At 37.9% G+C, this 25892-nt stretch overlaps 1 long non-coding RNA gene across 3 annotated transcripts; it reads left to right on the top strand.

Annotated features, from left to right (window-relative positions):
- Positions 1–347: 347 nt before the first annotated feature.
- On the top strand, positions 348–23652 carry LOC108448578. 3 transcript variants are annotated; one of them, XR_001864524.1, is made up of 4 exons: positions 348–15600; positions 18890–19018; positions 19711–22064; positions 23094–23652. It is a non-coding gene; the product is annotated as an uncharacterized LOC108448578 (long non-coding RNA). The 3 variants fall into 3 exon arrangements; XR_001864523.1 differs by having other exon boundaries at positions 19711–19949; positions 21954–23652; XR_001864522.1 differs by having other exon boundaries at positions 19711–23652.
- The last annotated feature ends 2240 nt before the right edge of the window (positions 23653–25892 follow it).

The following is a 25892-nucleotide window of genomic DNA, read 5'->3' on the forward strand; positions in this document are numbered from 1 at the left end:
AGGAAGACATATGTGGAGCATCTGAACAACTTGGCTTGTTCAGCCTGGAGAAAAAGAGACTTTGGGGAGACTTCATGGCTGTCTACAACTTCCTCACGAGGGGAAGTGGAGCGGCAGACACTTATTTCTTCTCTCTGGTGACCAGTGACAGGACACAAGGGATGACATGAAGCTGTACTAGGAGAGATTCAGGTTGGATATAATAAAAAAGTTCTTCACACAGAAGGTGGTTGGGCACTGGAACAGGGAAGTGGTCACAGCACCAACCTGACAGAGTTCAAGAAATGTCTGTACAATGCTCTCAGGCACAGGGTGTGACTCTTGGGGTGTCCTGTGCAGGGCCAGGAGTTGGACTTAATGACTCTTGTGGGTCCCTTCCAATTCAGGATATTCTATGATTTTATGATCTTTGCTCTTGCTAGTTACCTCTAATTGCTGATAAAATTCCTAGCAAAACCTGAACAGAAGGTCAAGTCTCAGGCCAGAAAGCTTGAACCATTTTTATAGATTATGGTTTCAGTCATGTTTCTAAGCATTTCAGAATATATGGCTCTGATTTTTTGGCTATTTTACAAATATCTTGAGAGTATTTTGTGCAGAAACCGTCTAATTCATCTGTTATATGAAAGACAAAAGAAAGTTTATTTTGAAATTCAGGATGTCTTACAGCCCTATTAATGGAAAAAGGATCTGAAGTAATTAAGGAACAGATAATCTGCATTCAGAAAAATACAATGCAAGTTGGTCTTTCTAAAATGAATAAAGGAAAGATTTTCTTGAATTTGCAAAATAATCATTATTCAAGTCTGTAAATTTTTTATAGGTGTCTTGATAGAAAACTGTTTACAGGGTGTTGATATTAGATTTTGGTCTCTGCATGCTCACTTAGACCAGGAAGCGACTAGACTGAAAATGGATACATTTGAATAGCAAAGACAGAGGTGATTCTTAAATACAAGCTTTGAAAATATTAAAAGCAGGCTTGGCAAGTCTTTCTTCAGGGAGTGATAGAAGGAAAACTTCTGGAGCCAAACTAAGGCAGCTTCTAACAGACCACCTGTACAGATGAGTCTGAATTTGTAGCTATCCAGCCCCATAGATTGTGCAAGCCAAAGTGAAATACACCCTCAGTCTGTAAAGACAAAACTTCGTGTGCACTTGCATCCGTCTCTATCACCGTGCTGCTGAGCTTCTTAGTAGCAGCTGCAGAGGTGGCTTCAAGGAATATTACACTTCTTCTGCCTTATCTTTCTATTAGGTTTTTTATAGAGAAATCCAGAGAGGATTGTGATTCAGAGAACAGCTGCTTCTTTGATTCGCCTCTTCCTGTTCTCCTTCAAAGGCTGCTGTACGTAAGCAGAAGGGCATCGGCGGGGTCGCAGGCAGGGAGGGGTGGAAGCCATGCCCAGAAATAAGGACTGCTTTCCTCAAAACACGGGTGGAGAGACAGTTAAAGATACCTGCTTCTTTTTGAATTCAATTCCAAGAGGAATTTGGCTTGAGTTATTAGGTTAACCTGAATAAAGGGTTTTGGACATTGAGTAATATCCTCATTTCAAAGTAAGGTAGCAAGAGGAAATAGCGTCATTTTTCTAATGACTTCTACGTTTTAAAATGTCTGTGAAAATTACCAACACAGTTAGTAAGGAAACATACACTAGTTGTTCAGAATTAGAAATCATCTAAAAATCTTAACAAAAATCAGGATTGGAGTTTATATCTCACTCAAAATATGATTTCCCTGTGCTTCACCAACACCTGGAATTCAGTATGCATTTGACTACCAGTGGTAGGCAGAATAGTTTAAATTAGTTTTCTATGTACAGCCTGTAGGTTAGGAACAGTGGACAGTACTCTGCAATTTTAGTGATTGTTATCTGTTTACTATAATTACAGAGATATTTTAAACTTCCACATTTTGTTGTAGACATAATATTAGGTAGGGAATAGAAGCAGAACATTTTGAGTAATCTGTTATTGTGGACATATCCTGAAGACTAGCTGATGCTATATTGAGTCACTATGTGGTTAACTGTGACTAGACTAAGGATGTTATTTTATGTTTTGTGTTTGAAGCTGCAAATGTTGACTTTTGCAATCTGAAATTGCTCAATTAAAGAAATAATAATAGTTTTAATTTAAAGCTGTGCCTATGCGCACACACAGATTTTTCCTTTTGCTTGCTAGTGACTAGTTTACACTGCTGTAGTTCAATTTGATTCAGCTAAGTTTCTCTTGAAGCAAACTAGCTGAACAATATAAAAATAAAAATTCACACCCAACTCCAATGTAAAATTTATAAGGGATATATCTGTAATATATTTTTCAAATGTTTGTATTCATAACCAGATCCCGTATCCTGATCTTGTTTCCACTAAATAGAATCAAAGATAGAACACTGTAAAGGAACAGAAGTTTAAGAAAAACATACACAAAAGTTATTCAGCAATACATTTAATATGATAATTCTCTAAAAAAGAGCTGAACGACTTAAAAAAAAACCCCTTTTTCAATTGGTAGTATTCCTAGCTGCAAGGATCTGATTTAGCATTTTAGGTTAAGCTGTGGCTGGCATAATCTCCTCGTAATTTTGTGGCTACTGTAAGTACCAGCAGCAAATGCAGCCTCTGTTCAGAGAAGATCAGGAATTCCTTTTGAACAGGGTCAGGAGCCCAGAGATGTGGAGGAATAAGGGAGGGAGCCATGTCATACTGTTTCCTCTGTGCAGGACAATGCAGCTAGCAAAATGCAGACATATACAGTTAGTAGATTACAGACATTACTTGCAAAAAGTGTAGGTGATGTGTGAAACAATTTTAATTGATTTTGAGCTAAGGGTAAATTTCTGTTTATATCAAAGATTCAATTTATTGCACTGAAGCCACAAAGGTACCCTGAAATTTTGTGGCTAAGGTTTACAGAGATGTGCGATTAAAAAGTGTTTATATAATTTTATTATATATGCAGACCCTAAATCTTTATAATGTCTTAATATGCAGAGCCTAAACCTTTATAATGTTTACTGTTAGGTTTCAACAGTAATATTTTTAATAATCTGCATTGTTGCTTTTAGGAAGATATACAACATGTGCCTTTCTTGGGACACAAAGATCACCCAAAAAATCCTCTGGCTTTCAAAAACAAAATTCAACATCACAAAATTTTGAGAAATATTAATTTGGCAGCCATCAGTCAGTGCTTCCAGATATTAATTTTCCCATTTCTAATTACGTTTCTGCAGGAAATTTCCCTTCCTGCTTCTTTGCTAATAGAATGGTTCCTAATCCACAACAGATGAAACCAGGAAGTAAATTCAAGCGTCAACTAAAGAAGTCTGCTGGATTTTAACATGAGTTAGGGAGTGCTCCAAGGACCAGCCACCTTGAAAACAAGAGAGGAAATGTACTTGGAGATTTAAAATTTAAGTGACAACACAAGAATTGCAAATTGCACCTATCTTTTTTCAAGAGTTCATCTGCTTTTTAAGTCACATAGGTATGCCTAAAAACTGTACCCTTTGTTAGTAGGAAATGATTCATACTTCTAGGAGATCCAAGCATGTTAGTTATGAGAAAATCCTAGGCATTTCAGGAGCACACCCTGTATTTTCCAGCTTATAATATGTACTACAATCAAGTGACCATTCTAGAGATAGTCTGAAATAGCATTCCTTACATACAGCACACAGCATTTCAAATCCTCAATACCAATTGTTTTAGTCTCCATACCCCTGCTCCTTTGTGCCTTTTCATGGTCCATCTCATTTATTGCAATTGGCCAGCAAGCCAATGTCTACCAGCTGCCAGCTGTTTAAAGAAAATAAAGTGAAGAAGAATCCATACTGAAGTGTTTCTCTGTCTTTCATGAAAACAGTTTGCATTCTACACAAAAAATTCTTCCGTGGTATAAGGGAATTGACGTCAGTACTGTTACACCCAGGATGATTTTGGCCCTGCATATCTATTATGCAATACTTTCAGATGCACAGTTCTGTGATGAACAAATGACTGCCAGATGTGAGAGTAGTATTTTCCCTTTTTTATTGAGATCCATGAACAAATTCTCGTGTGTGGACTGTGAACTTCCTCTCTGTGTGTATGTGTCTGTGCTCTAAGAATAACTCCGTAGAAAATATTTGAAATGGCAACATAAGAAAGAATAGTAAAAGAAGCCCTACATTTATTGCTCTTAAAAAAATAAAGCTCTTATAATTATCTTTCATACATATGATACACACTCCTCCTTTCTTCCTGCCAGGCAGGATTGATAATGTCTACCAAAATACTGACCACCTCCAGCTTTGGGAGAGAAGCCCCTAGAAGGAAGAAAAGGTAAAATTGATAGTTTATCCTTCTCTCAAAGTCATGATGGGAAGCTTTATAAAGACACCTGTAGTTAAAGATGATCAATGTCACAGGATGTGTGGAAGAATCCAGTGGCATAGAGCCATCTGTTGGCTTTCCAAGTATAGCCACAATTTTTTTCAATTAACCATAGTAAAAACGATGAATTTTCCAAAACTGTATTTCTGCATTTAAGCATGTAAGTAAGGACCTAAAAGCTCTGTATGTTCATTGTTCCAATGGATTTAGTCTTGATTTCATGAGAGTAAGTAACTGCAATGATATGCTTTGGAGGGATACTACACCAAATACTGTTTTGCTTCCTTCATGTTTTTTCACACCCTTTATGACAAACATCTTGGATTCCTGGTTCTTCTTGAAAAGATCTTCCCACCTGAATAGCTTACTTTACAACTGCTTCTTTTGCCTACTGCCTAGGATCCTAATACTACTGATACCACATCTACGAGTTTACTGCAGAAAATAAACAGCTCAGGTGAGTAAAAAAGTTCCTTTCAGATCATGTTTTCCCAGCATTTTGTTCTTCTATAAATGTGGGTGATAAGTAGAAAACATTTCTTGCTTTATCCTTTCCTCTAGTTTAATTTGTTCTTTGTGCTTGTATTTGGTTTGTGTGGCAAGATTTTGGTAGCAGGGATCTACTGGGGTGTCGTCTATGAGAAACTTCCAGAAGTTTCCCCCATGTCATGCCAGGTGGCTCCAGGATGGACCCACTGCTGGCCAAGGCTGAGCCCATCAGCAACAGTGTTAGCACCTTGGGCATTACAGAGTTAAGAACTCTGTTGCACAACACCAGCAGCTCTCAGGAGAAAGGAGTGAGAATATGTGAGAGGAACAACTTCACAGACACCAAGATCAGTGAAGAAGGAGGGGGAGGAGGTGCCAGAGCAGAGATTCTCCTGCAGCCCATGGAGAAGACCATGGTGTGGCAGCTTTGCCCCTGCAGCCCTTGGAGGCCACAGTGGAGCACATATCCACCTGCAGCACGTGGAGAACACCATAATGGTGCAGGTGGATGCCTGAAGGGGACTGCGATCCTGTGGGAAGCCCATGCTGGAGAAGTTCTGCAGCATGGTTTGTGAAGAACTGCAGACTGGAGGAAGGATTCACATTAGAGGAGATTATGGAGAACTGTCTCCTGGAGGAAGGACCCCATGGTGAAGCAGGGGAAGAGTGTGAGGAGTCCCCGCTGTGGAGGAAGATGTGGCAGTGGCAATGTGTGATGAACTGACTGCAGCCTCCATTTCTCATCCCCCTGTCCTGCTAGTGTGGAGGAGGTAGAGAATTTGGAAGTGAAGTTAAGCCCTGGAAGAAGGGAGGGGAGAGGGAACATGGTTTCAGATTTGGTTTTATATATCACTACGCTCCTCTGATCTGCTTGTTAATAAATCCAACTAATTTCCCCAAGCTGAGTCTGCTTTGCCTATGACAGTAACTGGTGAGTGATCTGTCTCTGTCCTTATCTCAGCCCATGAGACTTCCACTGTGTTTGCTCTTCCCTATCCAGCTGAGGAGGTGAATGACAGAGTGGCTTTGCTGGGCACCCCACCACAATGCTAACCCCTCCCCTGAGTGCCAAATGCATTGGACTCTCAGTGTTTAGGGCTGGGACTGAAGTATCACTTATGGAATTGATTCCGTTCTGGAGAAACTGAATGCAACACATTTTTACATGACTTGGGTTCTTCTTGCAATGCACCCAGCACGTGAAGCTGAGTCAGTCTCCTGCACGGAATAATGGTACTCTAAATGATAACAGTTTAAGCTGACCATCAGTATTGCCTGATGTTAGATGGAGAGGTGGACTTGGTTTGAGCTGTATGCAAAAAGCAAATACCATGTATCTAAGAACTTCAAGATTGTGACCAAGAGATCCTTTGAACAGGAAAGGGGGGTGGGATTGGCAGAGATTCCACCTTTTTGATTTAACAGTTAGGTAAAGGAATGCTGAAAATAAGCCTATGTAGTTCTTGATATCTCTTAGTGGTAGGCCTCCTTCTTTGGGTTAATCTTAGGTTTCTGTCTTCCATCTCCAGAAAAGCTAGGAAAAATTGGAGAAGCTTATAGGAAATAATTAAAACCGGTGAAACTTTAAAGGACCACTTCAGATGGATGGCTCAGGCATAAAGACATTTAGGCCTGATACAGAAAGTCACAGTTGCTGCTGTGAATATATTTTCAGACACAATGTATCTTACATAAAACACAGTTTCCTTGTGCATAACGATTCACTATTTTTTTCTCTGCCTGTTGGCTGAAGACAGAAATGCATTCTTTTTCTGAGAGACAGGAGGCAAGATTCTGTTTGAAGCCACACTCATCTCCTAGTCATGGCCAAACATATATGGGGATGGTGGGAGGAAAGACTGATGGAGGACAACAAAGTCTTTTCCCTGGCAATAAGAGACCTAGCTTGGGAGGTCCAAAGCAACAAAGTCAATGGGAAGGAAGGGTGCACACAACAGAACTGCAGAATCAGAAACAGTCCCTAGTGGAGAATCACTTTTGGGTGGCTCAGACCATTTTGTTTGTCACCTTACAAACACAGAGGACTAAAACGCATGGAAAAACAGAAAAGCTTAGACAAAAGGCCAAGATACCTAAGGTGGAAACAATCTTGAGATCTGTTTCTAGTCAGTGCTGCACATCTGTATGCATAACAAAAGCGCTACCCAGCTCGTCACAAAGTTAACAGCATAGAGTGATCCAAACTGAGAGCAGCAGAGGAATTGTGGATGAAGGCAGAGCACTCAAGCTGGGGGAGCTGGGGAGTTGTGTAACACCTGCTTGCAATACTGTTGGCGCTAGCTACCACTGAGACTGTCACTTTCCAAGTTTTCTGAAAAAGTGTAATAGAAAAACCTTAAGACAAAAGGACCGGTATTTCTGCAGAATTCCCTCTCTCTTATTCACACCAACCAATTTGTGAGATGATGTATTCAGTATCCTATGGAACTCTAATGAACTCAATGAAGTTATTTAGGGTATAAATCAGAGTCAGTTTTGCTCTGTTTCCTTTAGATTTCATATGCTTATTACCCTCATAACTAGCTGGTCCCTCCTCCTTTTATTTCTGCAACTCATTTCCCACAGCTGTAGTATTTATTCAAAATCCTTGGCTCTTGTTTTGCCTCTCATTCTGCTGCCTGAATAATTCGATCCTCTGGAGTATACTACTTTAAAACTGTTGCACACACCAGATGAGAGATATTTTTGCACCTCTTTTCCAAGGCCAGATTAGAAATGAAATTATTTCTGTTTAGATAGCTAAAGACTGATCTCAAATGATATATATATATATATTTTTTTTTTTTTTCCTTGAGCTTGTATCTCTCTTTCAGTACACACATTGAAACACAGTCTCTGCCATAATTTTTAAGACTGCAAGCAGGGAGTTGAATGGGAGCCAGGGTATTATTTATTAAGACAGTCTGGGCAGTCAGTGAGGTAAAAGCAAGTAATTTGTTTTGTATATAATGCCCCTTGATGTTATTTCTGTTTGTCATGCTAATATTGTTCTAGATCTCTGCTGTGTCAAGTGCAGACAGGAAACAAGCCAAGAGTGGTGTGTCCTTGACAAAAAGTACATTTAGAAACAATAAAAAATAATTACTTTGAACATTCAAACACAGTAAGCGCATTAATTGTTAATTTCTGAGGTCCTTGTGGAGATAGCTGTTTTTAGAATGGCTAGTGTTGAAACAAAATTAACTAACTACAGTTTCTTGTCTCCTCTGTTTAAATTCTGGAAGGAAAATGTCCAAGATTCATGGAGTAGGCAAGCCTTCATTTCCAACAGAATCATAGAATCATTGAACAAGAAAATGGTTTGGGTTGAAAGAGCTCTTAAAGAGCATCTGATTCCAAGCCCCCTGCCATGGACAGGGATGCCACCCTCTATATCTGGTTGCTTAGAGCCCCATCTAACCTGCCACAAAACACCTCCAGGGATGAGGCACCCACAATCCCTCCAGGCAACCCGTTCAAGTGCTTCACCATCCTCTGAGTAAAGAATTTCTTCCTAACATCTAGTCTAAATTTTCCCTCTTTCAGTTTAAAACGCTTGTCCTGTCTCTATCTGCCTGTATAAAATGTCTCTCTGCTTTTAATAATCCCTCTTTAGGTACTGCAAGGTGCTGTAAGGTCTCCTTGAAGTCTTTTCTCCGGGCTGAACAATCCCAGCTCCCTCAGCCTGTCTTCACAGGAGAGGTGCTCCAGCCCTTGGTCATCTTCGTGGCCCTCATCTGAAGTCTCTCCAACAGGTCCACATCATTCTTATGCTGAGGACCCCAGAACTGGATGCAGTACTCCAGCTAGGGCACTCTGTACTCTCACAAGGGCAGAGTAGAGGTGCAGAATTCCCTCCCTCACCCTGCTGGCCATGCTGCTTTTGGGGCAGCAAGCACACACTGTTGGCTCATGTCCAATTTTTCATCAAATAGTAATATAATAGCAATACAAATACTTAGCTTTAAACATAAGGATTGAAATTTCAGTCCTTTCATCTTTTTAACCACACTTCAGTTCTGTAGGACAACGTCTGAAATGTTTCCTCTGAACTTCTTATTTTTATGTATTACAGAATCACAGAATCATTTAGGTTGGAAAAGACCAAGATCATCGAGTCTAATCTTTGACCAGTCACCAACTTGTCAACTAGACCACAGGACTAAGTGCCATGTCCAGTTGTTTCTTGAACACTTCCAGGGATGGTGGCTCCACCACCTCTCTGGGGAGTCTGTTCCAATGCTTGACAACCCTTTCCATGATGGATTTCTTCCAGCCTGATATCCATCCTGAACCTTCCCTGGCACAGCTTGAGACCATGTTGTCTTGTCCTGTCACTTGCTGCCTGGCAGAAGAGGCTGAGTCCCACTTCACTACAACCACCTTGCAGGGAGTTGTAGAGAGCAGTAAGGTCTCCCCTGAGCCTCCTTTTCTCCAGGCTAAACAATCTCAGCTCCCCCAATTGCCCCTCATAGGACTTACTCTCTAGACCCTTCACTGCCTTCATTACCCTTCTCTGGACACGCTTCAGCTCCTCAATGTCTTTCTTGAAGCGAGAGACCCAGAACTGGACACAGTACTGCTTCGAGTTCCAGATGAAAGTTCAGACTGGTGTTTTCTTTCTAACTGGTGTTAATAGTTTGTCTTGACATATGTTTGCCTGGTTTCTGAAAATATTTTTCAGTTAAAGAGTGACCTATAGTGCTAAGTTCAGAACTAGGACTTGGAATTTAGTTTGCGAAAACAAGAGCTGGAAATCACGCATGTCAGTTTTTGTCCATACATTCTTTTATTTATCAATAAAATGTGTATATAGATATTGAAATATTTTACACACACACAAACATATCTGTGTATATATACAAACATGCATATACATATAAGAGGCATGACAATGTACACTTTGTTACTAACTGTAACCATTATTTGGCATTGTAGAGATCTGGCTTAGTCCAGAACAAAAAAGTCTGTAACGGTTTTCTTCTCTGCTACCAGGAAGATTCTCACATTCTCTTGTAACATACTAAAATTTTCTATCAGTTTGACCCCTTCTGTGGTGCCTGGTGAAATCTGACAGCAATCAATTGTTGTTAGTTATTGGCCAAAACAGTTTTTAAACTGTAGCGGTGATGTAAGATGCCTCAGGGCATACTTTGATCTCATGTGCTTTAGCAAAAATGGAACACGAGGCAGTACAAACAATAAAGATATCCCCTTTAACTTACTAAAGAGCATATTTTAAATTTGGAATGAAGTTTCACACTAAATGTTTCTCATTACCATTGTCAATACAAAGCTAATGTTGAAGACAATGGTTAGAACATTAATCATGTAGTGGAGGAAATGTCCTAGCTAAACTGACTAAGCAGAGGCATTCTGGAGAATGTTTGCTCTAGGAGTTAGTCACCCTTCCACAGTCACAGAGCTGGCTTCCACTAACACAGAGGTAGTTGGCTGTGGGGTTGACTATTTTTAGTATGAACACATAGAGATGACTAACACTGCATCATGCCTTGGAGTGAACACGTAGCATTTGTCAGAAATACATGTTCAACAGAATTCAAGAAATACCATGAGTGACTGTATCTGTGTCTAATGAATTTCTCATAGAAAGGAAGTGATTGAGCACACAAGGCAACTTCTCCATACAAAGAAATAATGAGTTTGGTGAGCACAGAGGAAGAAATGTGTGTCTCTTAAAATGATCATCAAGGAAAAGTAATGGAATAAGCCAGAAAGATCATCATACTCCAAATTGTCCTGCTATCTATCGTGATGCTTGTGAAGTCCAGTGGAAATGGGTGTATATATGACATCAACCAAATCTCAGTGGGGCAGAGAGGATATGAGAATTGTGCACTTTGTGTTAAGTATTTGAAAGATGTAAAACACGTAAGGCTGTAAGATGAGGTGCTGAAGGAGATATGAAATATAGCTCTTTGTGCTATTATACTTTTTATCACATAGAAGAAATATGATTGTGACAACAATCAGTGGATGCATAGAACTGAAAAGAGGAAAACAAGTATAAATAGCAAGGAAGCCCCATAATTATTCCTTCTCCATATATATACACAATACATCTTTTCAACAGTCAAAAGGAGAGTTGAAGTTCAACTTTTCTGGTGCACAAAGATGTATAGCAAGTACTCATTCCACTTGCATAAATATCAGAATTTAGCATGGTAGAACATTCAGCCAACTTGTATGACAACTTGAAGAAAAAAAAAGGGAGGAATAAAAGGAGTGAGCTAGTTCAGAGCAAGCAGACAGTAGTCTGTCATGCAAATGGAAGTATTCTTTCTTGTTTCACATGCAAATCATCTGCAGATTTATTTGTATTGTTGAACTGTGTTCACTTATTTCTAACTTTTATTATTTTAGGAGGAATGATATTTTTCACCAAGTACTATCTACATAAATGAGCTCATCTTCCACACCCTGGCATACTACACTGTGGGTAGTGTGGTACATGAGAATCCATGGTGTCATTTTGACATGACAACCTTTGCATCTTCTGGTGTGGCAGGCTTGCTTGAAACTGATTTGGTTGCGCTACCATTGAAATAACAAAATATAAGTATCAGACAAGAAAGACTCACAGATACACAGGAGCCATATGTAGCTTCCATACAGTGAGGGCTCTGGTTAGGAACTGAAGCTGGCTAAATAAAGTTTTTTGAAAGGACTGGACAGAAGTTCTGTCTCAGGTTGTATTCCATGCAATTCAGTGACTTTTGTATGCTGGTAAAAGTAGATACTAGAGAGAATGCAGCCTGTCAAATCCACAGTGCAATCATGTCAATTTTGATGTTTTCCATTTACTGTGAAGGGTCCTGAAAAGGTCCTATATATTAATCTTTTCTTTTTTTCCCCCAGAAACAGCACCAGCTGTCCTCTCTGTATGTGAGAGTATAGTTATTTCTATTAAATCAAGGATGTTTCTGCTTGAAATTACATAAATAGGACATCTTCAAAAACAAAAAAGAAAAGATGAGATACTGATTGTCACAGATGTGCATGGATAATGGAGGTCTTCTCATTAGAATCATAGAATTGTTAAGATTGGACAAGATCCCTAAGATCATGAAGTCCCACTTAACCAACTTAACCACTGCCATATTCACCATTAAACCATATCCCCAAGTGCCACATCTACATGCCTTTTGAACACTTCCAGGGATGGTGATTTCACCACTGCTTTGGGCAGCCTGTTACAATGTATAACCACCCTTTCAGTACAGAATTTTTTCCTACTATCTGATCTAAACCTCCCCTGGTACAAGTTGAAGCCATTTCCTCTTGTCCTGTTGCTTTTTACCTGGGAGAACAGACTGACCCCTGCCCTGTTGCAACCTCTAGAATCATAAACTAAAGTTGGAAAAGACCTCTAAGATCATCAAGTCCAACTGGTAACCCAGCATTGGCTTGTTCACCACTAAACCATATCCCAAAGTGCCACATTATGGGGCTTGAGAGCCACATAGGAAGCACAGTATATATTGTAGGGTTGAACCTCCTCTGTGTGTTACAGACCATGTGTGGAAGAGTCAATGAAATTTCACTGTAGGTTTTCCATCTGTCTGACATAGGTCCACTGGAAAAATAAGGGGACAAGATACATTTTGCAATTGTTTCACCCTTGCAGCTGGCCATGTCTCAGCTACTGCACATAAAATGGGGCTTAGGAGACCAGACATGCCATCTTCCCACACAGGAGAAAGATGACCAAACATAACAGAAACTGGAAATATAGCTCAGGCAATGAGTCACTCGTTTGTGACATTCTCTGCTATGGTATGGGAAGAAACTTCAGCATATTCTTCTCCTGTAATGTTCAGCTGTGGAGCTAATTTCAAATGAAGCCACACATATATCTGACACACCCAAACCCATACTTCATTATGAGGGATGTCCTATGTTTTAGACCCAAATTTACATCAGTCATGTAAGGACACAGTGTCCTCATTTCAGTTATAGTAAATTACTGCATGAGAAACACTGAATCATAAAGCTCAGATTTAAAGCCTTTATATTTAATTTTTATCTCCTTGCCCTCTTTGTTTGTATATTCATTTTAGAATTTTGACTATGTTATCATGCTTTATTAAAAAACCTCACTAAACCTTATAGACTATTGGGAATAACTCTTCCCTTTATAGAATTTAAACCAGTAAATAAATTATCTTGTAAGCAACCTTCTGTAAAGACCTCATCTCAGAAAACACATTTTTTTATCCTTTATAATCAGTATGAAGTGATAGCATATGACCTCACTTTTCAATTATTAAAGAAAGTTTTACAAACACCAGGAAAACAAAAAAATTTTTAAGAATCATTCTAGGGCACAGTATTCTGCTTTTGAAAAAAATAAATCTATTGACTATTTGTTGCTTACTTATTTTCTTCTTTTTTTGTTTGTTTGTTTTTGTTCTGTTTTCTGAAGAAATATTTTTGAAAGCCACTTTTCTAAATGGCATTTGTTCCAGAGCATTTTCTTTATTTGTTGCAGTAATGTTTATATCCTCTTTTGGAAGGGCTCAGATACTTCAATACCAAAACTTACATATCTATCACTTCAGTACAGCCATCTCTGAGGCGCAATGCAGAAACTACCGCAGGAGCAAAAATATTCACTAATGGATTAAATAGCAACTCCTTTTTTATTGCTTCTTCCTTAATAACATATTAGTTATTTAGATGATTGTATACTGAGAAACACTTGCAGCATTATTTTTTAGTAAACCAAAATCTGTAAAAGTAGCTGGTCTCATCTCACTATAAATGCTATTTGTCAAATTAGTCATCTTTCCATAAACCTCTGAATGTCCAACTTATAAAGTGATCACTGTACACTTGAATAGCTGTGATTTTCTAAGAAACAGAGGAACTGGTGAATGTAGGGGAGAAGAAACTATTTTCCCAAGCCGTGCACATTCTTAATATGCATATATAATTTTGGGTCCTGCTGCTTGCTTCTTTTTGTTTTAAGCAAGTCTTTGTTCCTGTTTCTGACACTGAAACTATGTCAGATGCAAGGAGGAGGACCAAGCTGAGGAATTCAGATACCATCATCTCTTGGGGACACTTAGTGACTCAGAGAAATACAGTAAAAATGGTACTACACTTCCTGCTAGCTCTCCTTTAACCCCATTAGAAAAAAAATTGAAGTGTTTAAAACCGGGCCAAAGAGACAAACAAGGAAAGCAGAAAGGAGCTTGATTATCTTGTTCTTACTGTCTTTAACAGTAAATATATTGAATGAATTTTATTGAAATGTAATTTATTGATGTATTGAATCAATTTGCTGTCAACCTTTCTCTCAGTGAATAATACAAAGCTGCGCAGAATTCAGGTATATTGTAAAATCAAAGAAAAAGCATCAGCTGAAATACAACCACATTTTTGCCTTAAACACATACGGTTGACACTACTAAACATAATGCATCACTGAGTCATACAGAATGGCAAAACACATTTATTTTTCTCTATATTTTATATTTGTTTATATTAGCTTTTGACAGCATTTTTGCTGCTTCTCATATAAAGTCTGTCCCCCCTGTTGCTTTGTGGATCTTTCAGACAGCACAAAAGATCTTAAGGACATGGTTCTGAGTCACACTCCAGCTTGAAATATCTTAATTTTCTTTTTAAAGATTTGAGATTTCAATAACTCTGATACTTTATGTAAAAAATAGTAACTTTATATGCGCATACACTACTAGAATTATACATTGTGCCTGGCTTTTCCTTATTCTCATTCTACTAAATCAATTTACATATTCAGAGCCTAATATAAACACGTGTTTATTCACCTGGAATGCTCACCTGTGAGATCAGTCAATATTGCTGTTTCTTTCTCCCACCGTAGGAAAATAAGGGTCAAGAAATATTTTATTCAAGCCTACAACAGATTTAATTAAATTCTCAGACTTAGGAAAATTCTCTGGATTTTAGGCCTACAAGTGTATTACAATACTGAACTTCTTACAGAGCCCATTAATTTTTTTCCTCATTTAAATGCCCTGGACATTTTAGACCTTCTTCCATTCCCCCTTCCCAACAATGACCTGACCAGGATGTAGCCTACTACAGAGACTGGATTTATTTTAAATGCCAATTCCCATCAGGAATCCTTTTAACTACAGAGAAGCAACCAAATACCAATTAAACTGACCTACCTGTTACCTGGAAAAAAAGTAGAATTTGAAGTTCAGTTCTTGTAGTAATTACCTGGATCTAACAGGCAGGACTTGGACTAAATCTTGCCTGGGGCAGGCTTTTCTGACACTAATTAGCCCAAACGAAAAGAAAACAACCAACATAAATCCCCCCAAAACTAATATGTGTGTGATCAGGTAACAGAAGCTGAAACTAGAGGGGAAAGAAAAGAGTTCTCAGGATTTTTCTGTCTCAAGCAGACTAATTTTACCATGTCCCCCTGCATACAGCAACAGTGCTCTGTGCCACAGATTGGTGGTGACGCTCTTTATCAACCTTGAAATTTTAATCTAATTCTTTTTCCTGTATAGAAATTCACTCACTTCACAGAAGTAAGGATCTGTTTACAGGAATCTAACAAAGAGAGAAAAAATCCCCTTCAAAATATTAATATCAGATGGAAAAACAGGAAGAAGCTTCGTACAGTTTTAAGTTTATGAGTATGCAACACTGAGGAGAAAGGAGCGTGGATCTCTAACTGATGCCTGAAGGTGTTGCAATGATTCAGGTAAGATTGATAAAAAATAGCTGTCAATGACTTTTTTTTTTGGCTAGTGAAATTTTGATTTTTCTATTACTGTACTTCTCTGCTTGTAAGTTTTGAAGACATGTGAGGCAAATAACATCAGGATCTTGCACAGATGAAGATGGTATTTCTTCTGATGATGTACACAGAAGGTGTCTAAAACTCAATGAAACCATAATGCCTGTGACTGATACCTGATTTATTTGTGAACCTGACTTGAAAGGGACTGGTATTCCTGTATCCATGCATTTGTTACAGTTTTCTACTTGTAATTTCACTTTATTATAAAATTCAGAGTACTCCATAGGCAGTCACATTGATTTCTTACTTGGACCAAAGTAGATGAATGCTGGTAATCCCCTAAAATTAAGGATGGTATAACTGCTTTAAAAGATAAAAATCCTTTGGGTGCTCCATTTTCTGGACTCCATGAGGGTACAAGAAGAATTAAGACAACTTTGCAGCACTGCATCATAATTCACAGGCCACTGTAGTACAAAATTTCAGTTAACTGACTAGGTATTCTCCAATTTATGGCAGGAATTGTAATACACTTTAGACATTAAAGTTTGGAGCATTGTCATCCTTTCATACTCCTGCACATATGGCAGAGGCAGAACTAGAGAGTCTTACTGAAAAAGAGTAAGGTGTTTAGGTAGAAGTGTATTCTAGAATGTTAAATAGAATAAAAAATAATGGGTGAGATTTTGAACACAACTCTCTACAGATGAAACTAACTGCAGGACCATTCTGTGCTGCTAAGGAAGACACGCTGATTCTGCAGTCAGAAGAGCCTGACTTCCAACAGCCACCATAGCTGCATAAACCACTTGAAAAAAAATTATTAAGTTTTTCCATTTACAACTGAGGATGACAATTCTGTTCTTATTTCACAAGTATAAGGAGACAACAATTTAGTTAAGTTTTTATAAAATACTTTCTTCATCTAACTACCATGTCTGATGGGAAGCAGATGCTGCACAGCTCTTAATGAAACAAAATACTTAAACAATTACCATGTTATATTGATGAAGGCCTAATATACAAAGCTGCCAGATGCTTTGTATGTCTAAATAATATAGAAATTTTTCTGGGAATTATATGAACAGGTAATTATTGTAAACTGGTTTTATTATGTTGCCACAACAGTCACAAAATGACTTTTTTATGTCTGTGTTTACTTATAGATTCAGCTAATTCAGTGCTGTAAAATAACTTGTTTGAGTTTTACATAGTGAGAGTAGAGTAACCTTTTTTTTTCTGTCGCGTGGTTCTGTGGTAATTCAGTATCACCACATCTCACCCACCCTGCTTCGTCAGTGGATGATTACAGAATTGCCACAAAGAGGAGAGAGAGGTAGATTAAAAAACCCTCAGGCTGAGAATGATATTAGTTCTCCATCTCCCATGTCCTAAATAATGTCACTAACCATTATCCCAAACACAACCGACAGCAAATCAACTTCTGTTTTCTGTGTAAGAACAAGCATGGGATAATCTCTTTTATAGAAGGCTCATGTTTCTATGGGTGCTAATGGGTAGAGACTGAATTTTAACATACAGTCTTACTGCATATCCTAGAGAGAGACCAGGTTTCTGGAAGTTTGAGGAGAAAGCTGCTTAAGGAATTTGAGAGACCTGAAGATCACTAGCCAGGTGAATCTAAGTCCATGGCTAGCATTTGGTGCTGCATTTAATTTTAGCAAGACACAGACAGGAAAAATATACTCCCTTTCTTTTTTTATTTTTTTGTTAGATGATACAGTATTACCCCTGTAGTGTCAACTTTTACAAATGCCACAGTCATATAAGCATATTGCATTGCTTTAAGTTACCTGTAGATTTACATTTCTTTTCCCAGGTGTCTTTTAAAACTGCTCCTTAACAGAATGTGGGATAAAAATGTTGTAGGCATTATTTCCTTGACTGGTCATTAGACTCTACAAAGTAAACTGTCCTTCATGGGATAAAAGCAAATCATAGTCAGAAAAGTAACAGAGCCCCATTAGGTGAAAATATTGCCCATTTTTGTTCACTGAGTTACCATGGGGCACATGATTATGATTATTTTAAAGCCACACTTCATTTAGATAAGTAATCAACTCAACGGAATTGGCTTTATAGAACTGCTGAACTAAATCTAGTCACACATGTAAGCTTTATGAAATGAGAAAACCTTTGCTACACTGATGCACCAGCATAAAAAATAATGGTGAACTTTACATACCATGGATATGCAAAATAAAATTGCAAGTGCCAGAAATATTTAAAATAAAAAAGAAATTGTGAAGGTAGTGAGTGTATTCTGAAAAAATCTGCCTAATTCTGTCAATTTAAGGCAGTGTAAATTACTTCAACTTGTAACACCAACTTGTTAAATTAGTTGTCCAGTTAAAAGAGTGTCAGAAATTTGATCCTTAATTAAGTGTTGATATTAATAATTCTGACAGTGTTAGGGTATCTGTCACAAATATTTTAGTTTTGAAGTATGTTACATGACACTACAACTGTTAAATACTTTTTCTGCACAGAGGTTATGGTAAACTGTTAACGGTGTATGGTGTTGCCAAAACCAGCAACTGAAATGTAAAAGACTTCAATTCCTTGTAAAGCCTGCACTTCACAGTCTAAATCAATTTGTAAACTGTAGACAAACAGCTAAAGGAAATGCTGATTTGATATTTTAATAGCAATGAATAAATACAGGTACTTTCACTGGACAAGTGCAGTCCTTGTTGTTATCAAAATGAATGCTAATGATATTCTTGAGCAAGTACAAGGTCTGTAATCACACCAGCATTTTCCCCTTCAGTAAGTGTATCTTTAACTAGATTTCAGATGCTCCTGTAATTCATCCTGTATAATCCAGTAATTGCCAACAACAAAGAACAGAAGACAAAAGCAATCGACATGGCAACTTCAGAGTTAAGGGCAAACAACATGTGGTACTAAGAATGCAGAACTGAAAACCAGGGCTCCAGCTGAGTTCTCCTTTAGTGGTTTCTGCTTGTTGTGTTGCCTCCTTGCTTGCCACAGTCTGACATGAGCCTTCCCAGCCACGGTTTCTATCAGCACATACTGGCTGAGTACCAACCAAGAGACACAATCAGGGAAGGTGCACTCCCATCGATGCTGCGGAAGCATAACATGTCTGAGCTGAAATTGTCACTAGATGAGTGCAGCTGTGCTCTGTGTTTCATCAAATGGGGATAAGAATCAGAATGACCATCTGCAACATCTTTTCTTTTGTCTCCTCAATCCTTTATTTTAGTGGTGTGGGGATTGGCTTCTGCTGGAAACAACTGCAGCTTCTATGGGAATGATTAGGCCAACAATTTGTGGAACCATAGTTTCTGCCCTGAAACTGGGGACTCAGCAGGCTTGTACTGAGAAGCTTTAGGTAACATGAAATTGATTTCATTAAACTCAGACTTCTGTCTTCTCATGTATTAGCAAAAGATGTTTTAGACTGAAATTTGTAGTTTTGAAAAGCAAAAATGTCTTCCATTATTATAAATACTGACAGAAATGTGTGTAGAAATCACTGCAGATGCCGAAAAACATGAAATCAGCAACTTAACAGATTTGGAATTATGTTGTTGGTTGTGGTTGTTTTGGCTGCTTTTCTTACAGAGAAAAGAGACAGAAAACAGGTATAGAAGAAAGAGAAAATAACTGATAAAAATATTATCCAGGTTTTATTTGATGCTACATGGTTATGAAATCAAACAGTGTAGTAGTCTAAAAAAGCCAGAGTAGAAAAGAAAACAAGGATAGTGTCGAATGGGTTGTAAAAGAGCTCCACCAGTCACAAACTGATAGGTAGCTTTCTTTACCAATTATCCAAACTTTTTAAGGGGTGCTCATAGCACACTGTAGCTAAAGGTAATCTGAGCTCAAAGTTTTGAATATCTTGCTCCTTTAAAAGGAAAATTCAAAGGATTTTGTATCTCTATATGTTACAAGATGAATATAGGATATTATTGCATTGATCTTATTTTTAATGTGTGCGAGTATCCTTCTTTTATGTGATTACCAGTTTATCACAGAATGGATAAAGGAAACCTTATGATTTTCCATTTTTACTTCCAGGGTTCCATGAAGAAAACAGAAGTGTCTGTTCTAAGTCATGTAAACTACCCAAAAGCATCCTGCCAAACATGAAAAAAATAAAGCTGCTGTTCTTGGTGTTTTCAGTCACAATATTAGCCATGGGAATTCAGCTTGTCAGAAATTCAGGTTTTGCTGTTATTATAGAATGAAAAGATGGCATTTTGCTGCTGTGGAATGGTAATAATATGCACAATGGAATCTCAAGTCCTACTTCTTGGGTAAGTTCTGCCGCAGGAGAACTTGAAGATTACCTGACAAGAATAAATAATGGTAAACATGAAGTACTTTTCAGTGAAGCTGGCAATGCTGTGAAAGAGATCTTTCTTGATACACGAAAGTAGGGGCACATGTGAAAGAATTTAAATCCTGTACCCAGAAGTTCACTCGGAGCAGTTTTCAGTACTAGTACTGTAGTGCTAGTACTACTTACTTAGATCATCTTCACAAAGTTCTTAATAGTTTTTCTGGGAATGACTGCAGGAAGGGAAAGGGAAAGGGAAAGGGAAAGGGAAAGGGAAAGGGCTATATGTGAGATGCACTAAGTCCCAAATATTTAAAGCTAGGGATGTTACTGGGTTTCTCACACAGAAACTGTTTTGAATGAAAAAACCAAAATCAACTCAATGACAGTTCATGTGGTACTGCTTGTGATTGATGGACATTCAGTATTTTGTTTTACTTTTAAACACCTCATCCAAGATAGCTAAAGAACAGCCTTGTGGATGCTGTTTCTCTGATCAGAAGATGGACTAGACCCTAAAACAAGCCAGGTTTTTACTGATCTACTTGTTCTCCCTATCAAAGCCATGTTAGCAAGCAACTTCAAAAACAAATGAGTAACAGTACTTCCACTTTAAAAGGTTCTTTTCTTATGAATCTGGATAACTTAATTCTATTACAAAGTGGCCATTTATGATTTGTATAAGCAAAAAAATCACAGGAGGATGTGGCTTATTGAGAGATAACCATATGCCCCATGGCTTTGCTATTATACCCATAAATACTCACTTAAGATGATCCTCTCATTGAAGTTGGTGACAAAACACACACTGTTCAGTGGGAGCAGACTCATGCCTTAATGCAAGAAACACATAAAACGCTGTCTTCTTCAGGTTCTGGAAACCTCATGGAAACCTATGGGATTCTTGAGCAAACATGGACCAAAGTATGCAGACTGAAGTGATTTAGTTTGTACTAGTAGGATGGGAAGCTCTTTCTAATCGTGCTTGATCTGAATGAAAATCAGAGCGTCATCTGTTTGAGACTAATAATATTGCTATACATCCTTTCATCTCAGAGCGAAACAAGAGCTGACATTCCTATTTATTGTGTTATTTTGAACAATTTCAGTGCAGAAATAAGGAAATACTTGGTTTCAAGGTTTTCCCAATGAAATATTTTCATATGGCCAAACCGAAGTCTTTTGCTTAATACACAGGTCATGTGTCTTTGATGAAGTACCGTCCATCTAATTGGAAAAGAGAGTTTGACCAAGAAACACTAGTCTGCAAGAGGAAATAGGAGTATGAGACGTATAGCAAAGCAGCTGCAGAGGAATATTGATTTCAGTATGTGCTGACTTCAAATGAAACATTTCAGATTAGTTCAGCAAACCAGAATATTTGGTTTCATATTCAGTCAACCGGAAAGAATCTTTTTCTTGATTTTCCTAAAGGGAAAGGGAAGGAATTCTACACGAAGGCTTTTCTCCTGTGGGGAAAAAAAAAAAAAAAGATATTACACCATGTTTTCTATAAGGAAAAAAAGTAGCCCAAAACATTTTGATATAAAGTCTTCAGCTAGCTCTGAGGTTTATGAAACCCCATGATAGTTCTGTAGGCCACACCTACTGGTAATAAAAGACAAAAGAAGTTGCTTCTTGACTGCTCTTTAAAAGTTTTCACCCGGCTAACAAAGACGCAAGGTTGATTTTATTTCACGGCTTCTTGCTTTAGTGTGGGCAAGATGACATCTGCCAGGAACTTCCTCTTAATGGCCAAGAATTTTGATGAAATAAAAAAAATAGAAAAACCGAAATTAATTAGCACTTTTTTTTTTTTAGAAGTGTTAGATGAAGAGCCACTGACTTGGAGACCTTTCTATGGTACAAGGTCCTAAAGTAAATACTATAGTAGCATAATATTGGCTGCATTATTTGGTTTCCTAAATGCTATCTATATCGTAGTTCTTTTTTCTTATTCAAACTCTACTCTCCTTCCTAGACCTCTTCAGTACAAACACCTAAACCAAATTGTGTTCATCATTCAAAAGTATGAGAGAAGAAGACAAAAATCAGAACAATCAGCCAGCTTTGCAGCCAACAAAATTCAAAGGTACTTGTATAGCTGGGAAACCCTGCCTCTACTAAATTCCATTAGAATTCACTGACATCCTACAAGTGTAAGGCTGCCATATCATCAGGTTTTTTTAGCAGAAAGTGTTATATGTGAATTTTGTTTGGACACTTGTGTGAGATACCAGTGCTTAAGAGCAGTGTAGGTGTGTGACTTACCAGTGAAGGCTGCAAAAATTGCATTTCAGGAATGAAAGTCCAGATACATGTGTGTATGTGTTTATGTTAAAATGGAGGATACAGGAGTATTACAATGAAATAATGCAAAGTACATCACACATCCATGGGTTGTTTTATTCAACTGCTTTCTCTGCAATTTATCTTCATTCTTCTGGAAGCTGGTTCTTAAAGGTTTAAAAACTGATTACTCAAATAAGTTTATGCAAATGACCAATCCATTTAAATTGCAGATGAGGACCATTTATTTCCCTGTAGTGAATACAAGAAATATAATAAAAATAAATCAAAATCAGAAGTTTTAGGCAATATCACTGCTAAAGATTATTCTCCAATTTTGGACTGGAATCCTGATGCAATTGTTCAAAAAATCCTCATTCACACAACTATAGGACTTCCTAATATAAGAGAATATGCCAGGTAAGATGTAACAGCCTCATTTGCTGTAGTATAAATGACTCCATTAGTAACAATACTCTAAATAAATCTATCCATGCCACTTAGTCTAAGTATACAACAACTTAGAGCTAGGTTAAAAAGTGCTGGGAAAAATACTTGCCAGTATTGCCAACAGTCCAGGAATCTTTCTATGTAATTATGTGCCAGCCAGTTTTCACACTCAATTCAAATCACTTTGTTTCTGAAAAATGCTGCTGGACAAAATATATTTGGTCAGTGAAGAAACTAGGGATATTATTGTGTGGAAATGGCTAGATCAGCCTATCTAGAATAAAATTAATGTGAAATTCAAACCAACAGGGAGCATATCTAATCTCTTAAAAAATTTTTTTAAGCTATTGCGAAGTTATGTCTTGGCACTTCTCTGTTTCAGCCAGAACTGAAATCGGAAATGCCAAAATATAGTTCTTGAACTACAGCTGACCTGAATGAAACAAGGAAGCAGTACAAAGTCACAAGACAGACTGTTTTTAGGAAATTGCCATCTAATTTCCCAGCTGGAGAAGTTTGGATGAGATCAGGTAAACTCTGGAAACTGCTAAACTTCTGGATGTGTATCTGAACTGAACTACCAATCCTTTGTGACTCATCTGTTACTGAAGTCCACATTTTGTGGATGACTATAAATAAAATAGTTTTACTTTGAGAAAGAAAGGAGGAAACACAACATACTACAGAAATCAGAGGTTTGCCTGCATTATCCTCAAATTAGAACTGTACTGTACATTCAATTGTACCGATCATAGTGATTTAAATAAAGGGTACGTCCCTGAAGTCATTGGTGCTAAACTGGTTTATCTGGGAAAATATTTCTGCCATATCTGTTCATGACACGCAGAAGTAAACTGCAGATATAGTGGGCCTTATTAATCCATGATATAAACTTCCACTGCTTCAATGCTATTTCATTAGGAATAAAGTTGATGAACTAATCTTAGCTTGTTTCTCTTTAATCACTGGCTTTCAATGTTGTACTGGCAAAGCTCATAATGGTGACTGTGTTGAAATGGTGCTTGTAGTCATGGTGGCCTAACCTCTGTCAGCCATATCTGTTGTTTATCTATGAAGAAAAGCCTGCCTTTTGAATCTAGTATGGGTACTATGTAATCTAGGGCTTGAAAATGAAAGTTGTGACCTGGTTTTGCTCTTTAAAAAAAAGATGTGTTGAAGATTGACAGAACTCTTCCTAAGAAGTGTTAAGCTTTTTATGAAACTTTAACATTTTTTTTGTACTTTTCATCAGCCTGAAGTCTGAAAATGAACCAACATTATGAATAAGGTGTTCCTTTCCTTGCAGACAGTTTATAACTTAATCCTAGTTTAACTATTTAAATCAGCAATTGCCTCTATATTAATTTTCTTAAGCAAAATGGTAAACTAAAGTAATTTCTTTTATGTGCATAACCGAGGAATATGGGAAAATACATCACTTATTTACTTAGTTTACAAAGGTACAGGGGGTGGGAACTTTCAAGGGACTGGATTGAAATGAGATAAAAGTCAGGAAATGACCCCTGCGATGGGATCCCAGAGGCGGCAGATTAGAAACAATGTCCTCTTACAGCTTCTGTAACTTCGGAACATACCATCCCAGCACACAGTTGGGGTAGTGGAACCAGCCACCTGAGCTCCAATGAGCAATAGTTTTGTGAAGTATGATCCCAAAGAATACGTCTGTATGTAAAGAGCGGGGAAACAAAAGCAAGTCACAGCTGTGTTTCAGCGCTCATGCCAGTGCTAAAAAGGAAGTCTTCATCCCACTGGACTAATTCAGGATGCCAAAGGGGTGTCCTTGGGGAGTTTTGTTCAGGCAGAGAATCCTGTGTCGGTCAGATAGCGTGCTCTAGCCAAGCTCGCCGTGGCCAGAGCGCGGTGCGGAAGGGAAGCTGCTCTCCACGCTGAATGGCGCCTTTGTTTGCCCTGCCGCAGCAGTTACATTCTGCAGGCCCTGCAGATACAACAGTGGCTGTATGAGAGTGGAATGGAAATGAGATTTTGGCTCCCCCCAAAAAGTTCTGCTTCTTTCCATTAAAACTGCAAAGGAATTCTGGCAACCGAAAAATAACCCTTCCTATCGAGCAATATTTTCCTGCCTCTAAAAGCCAAAGGAGCCAAAAGCATAAAGTGAAGCTAAAATATGGCCTAGATGGGCATATTATAGGTTGAACATTTTATAAGTTGGTCACCTTCCAAAACAGAACCAAGGCTTGCTGGCAAATTAAAGACAAAAATCATATAGTGGCTGCAAACCACCTGTAAATCCGTACATTCACTTAAGCCCTAAATGACAGTAGAACTGCAATGCACCTAGGACTGATCTGTTTGCTAAACAAGTTCTTTAGTATGTACTAGTTGAAAAGGTAAATAGTTAAGCCCTTGATCTGTGCACCTTTTTCAGTCTTTTTCTGGGCCAAAATCCCTGTCTGTTAAGAAAGAAGGCCATTTTAAAATGACCATAGATTGAGTCTTCCATGCAGGGGTAAACTGCCAGCAAGCTATGGGGTGTCATATTGTCTTTTCCAACTAGAGGAAAGGAGTCTCCTTCTTTGGCTACTGTCTAGTGGGAATCAGCCTATTAATAGAGAATTCTCTACTCTGTTTTCATAATTAATTTTAGAAAAGCAACATTGAGAGCTTTTTTCCTTAATTGTCTGCTTCCATACAGACCTTGCTTATATTCAAAGCTTATATAAATGTATAAAAATATCTCTCTATATATAAAATATCAACATTTCTTTAAAATGAGACTTTGGGATAGTCTTCTCAGAGAAACTAGAGCTGTATAGCAAAAGTGGTGCAGGAAATGTATCATGTATTACAACTGAACTATGTTACTACTTGTGGCCTAATTTACTTTTCTATACAATTTTATGTAATGAAAGGGCAGTTTGTTTGCAGTAGCAGAGCTATTTGCTATTGTGATCATTGGTTTTCATACCATATAGCTGTGATTGCTTCATTCTAATGTGTGTATTATAGTTCTAAGACTCCCAGTAGTTTTTTTGACTCACAGTGGTTCCTACAGCCTGTATGATTTCCTTTCTAATACTTTTAGTTAAGGGAACTCATGAAAAAAACCTCTTACAGTCATGTGGAAAATCTTACAATTTAATTTTGGAAATGCTTCTGTTACTAGCCCTTTTTCAAACAAGAAGTCCCATTGGTGTAAATA

Source organism: Corvus brachyrhynchos, unplaced genomic scaffold (genome assembly GCF_000691975.1).
Source record: "Corvus brachyrhynchos isolate BGI_N302 unplaced genomic scaffold, ASM69197v1 scaffold115, whole genome shotgun sequence".
NCBI classification, from domain to species: Eukaryota; Metazoa; Chordata; class Aves; order Passeriformes; family Corvidae; genus Corvus; species Corvus brachyrhynchos.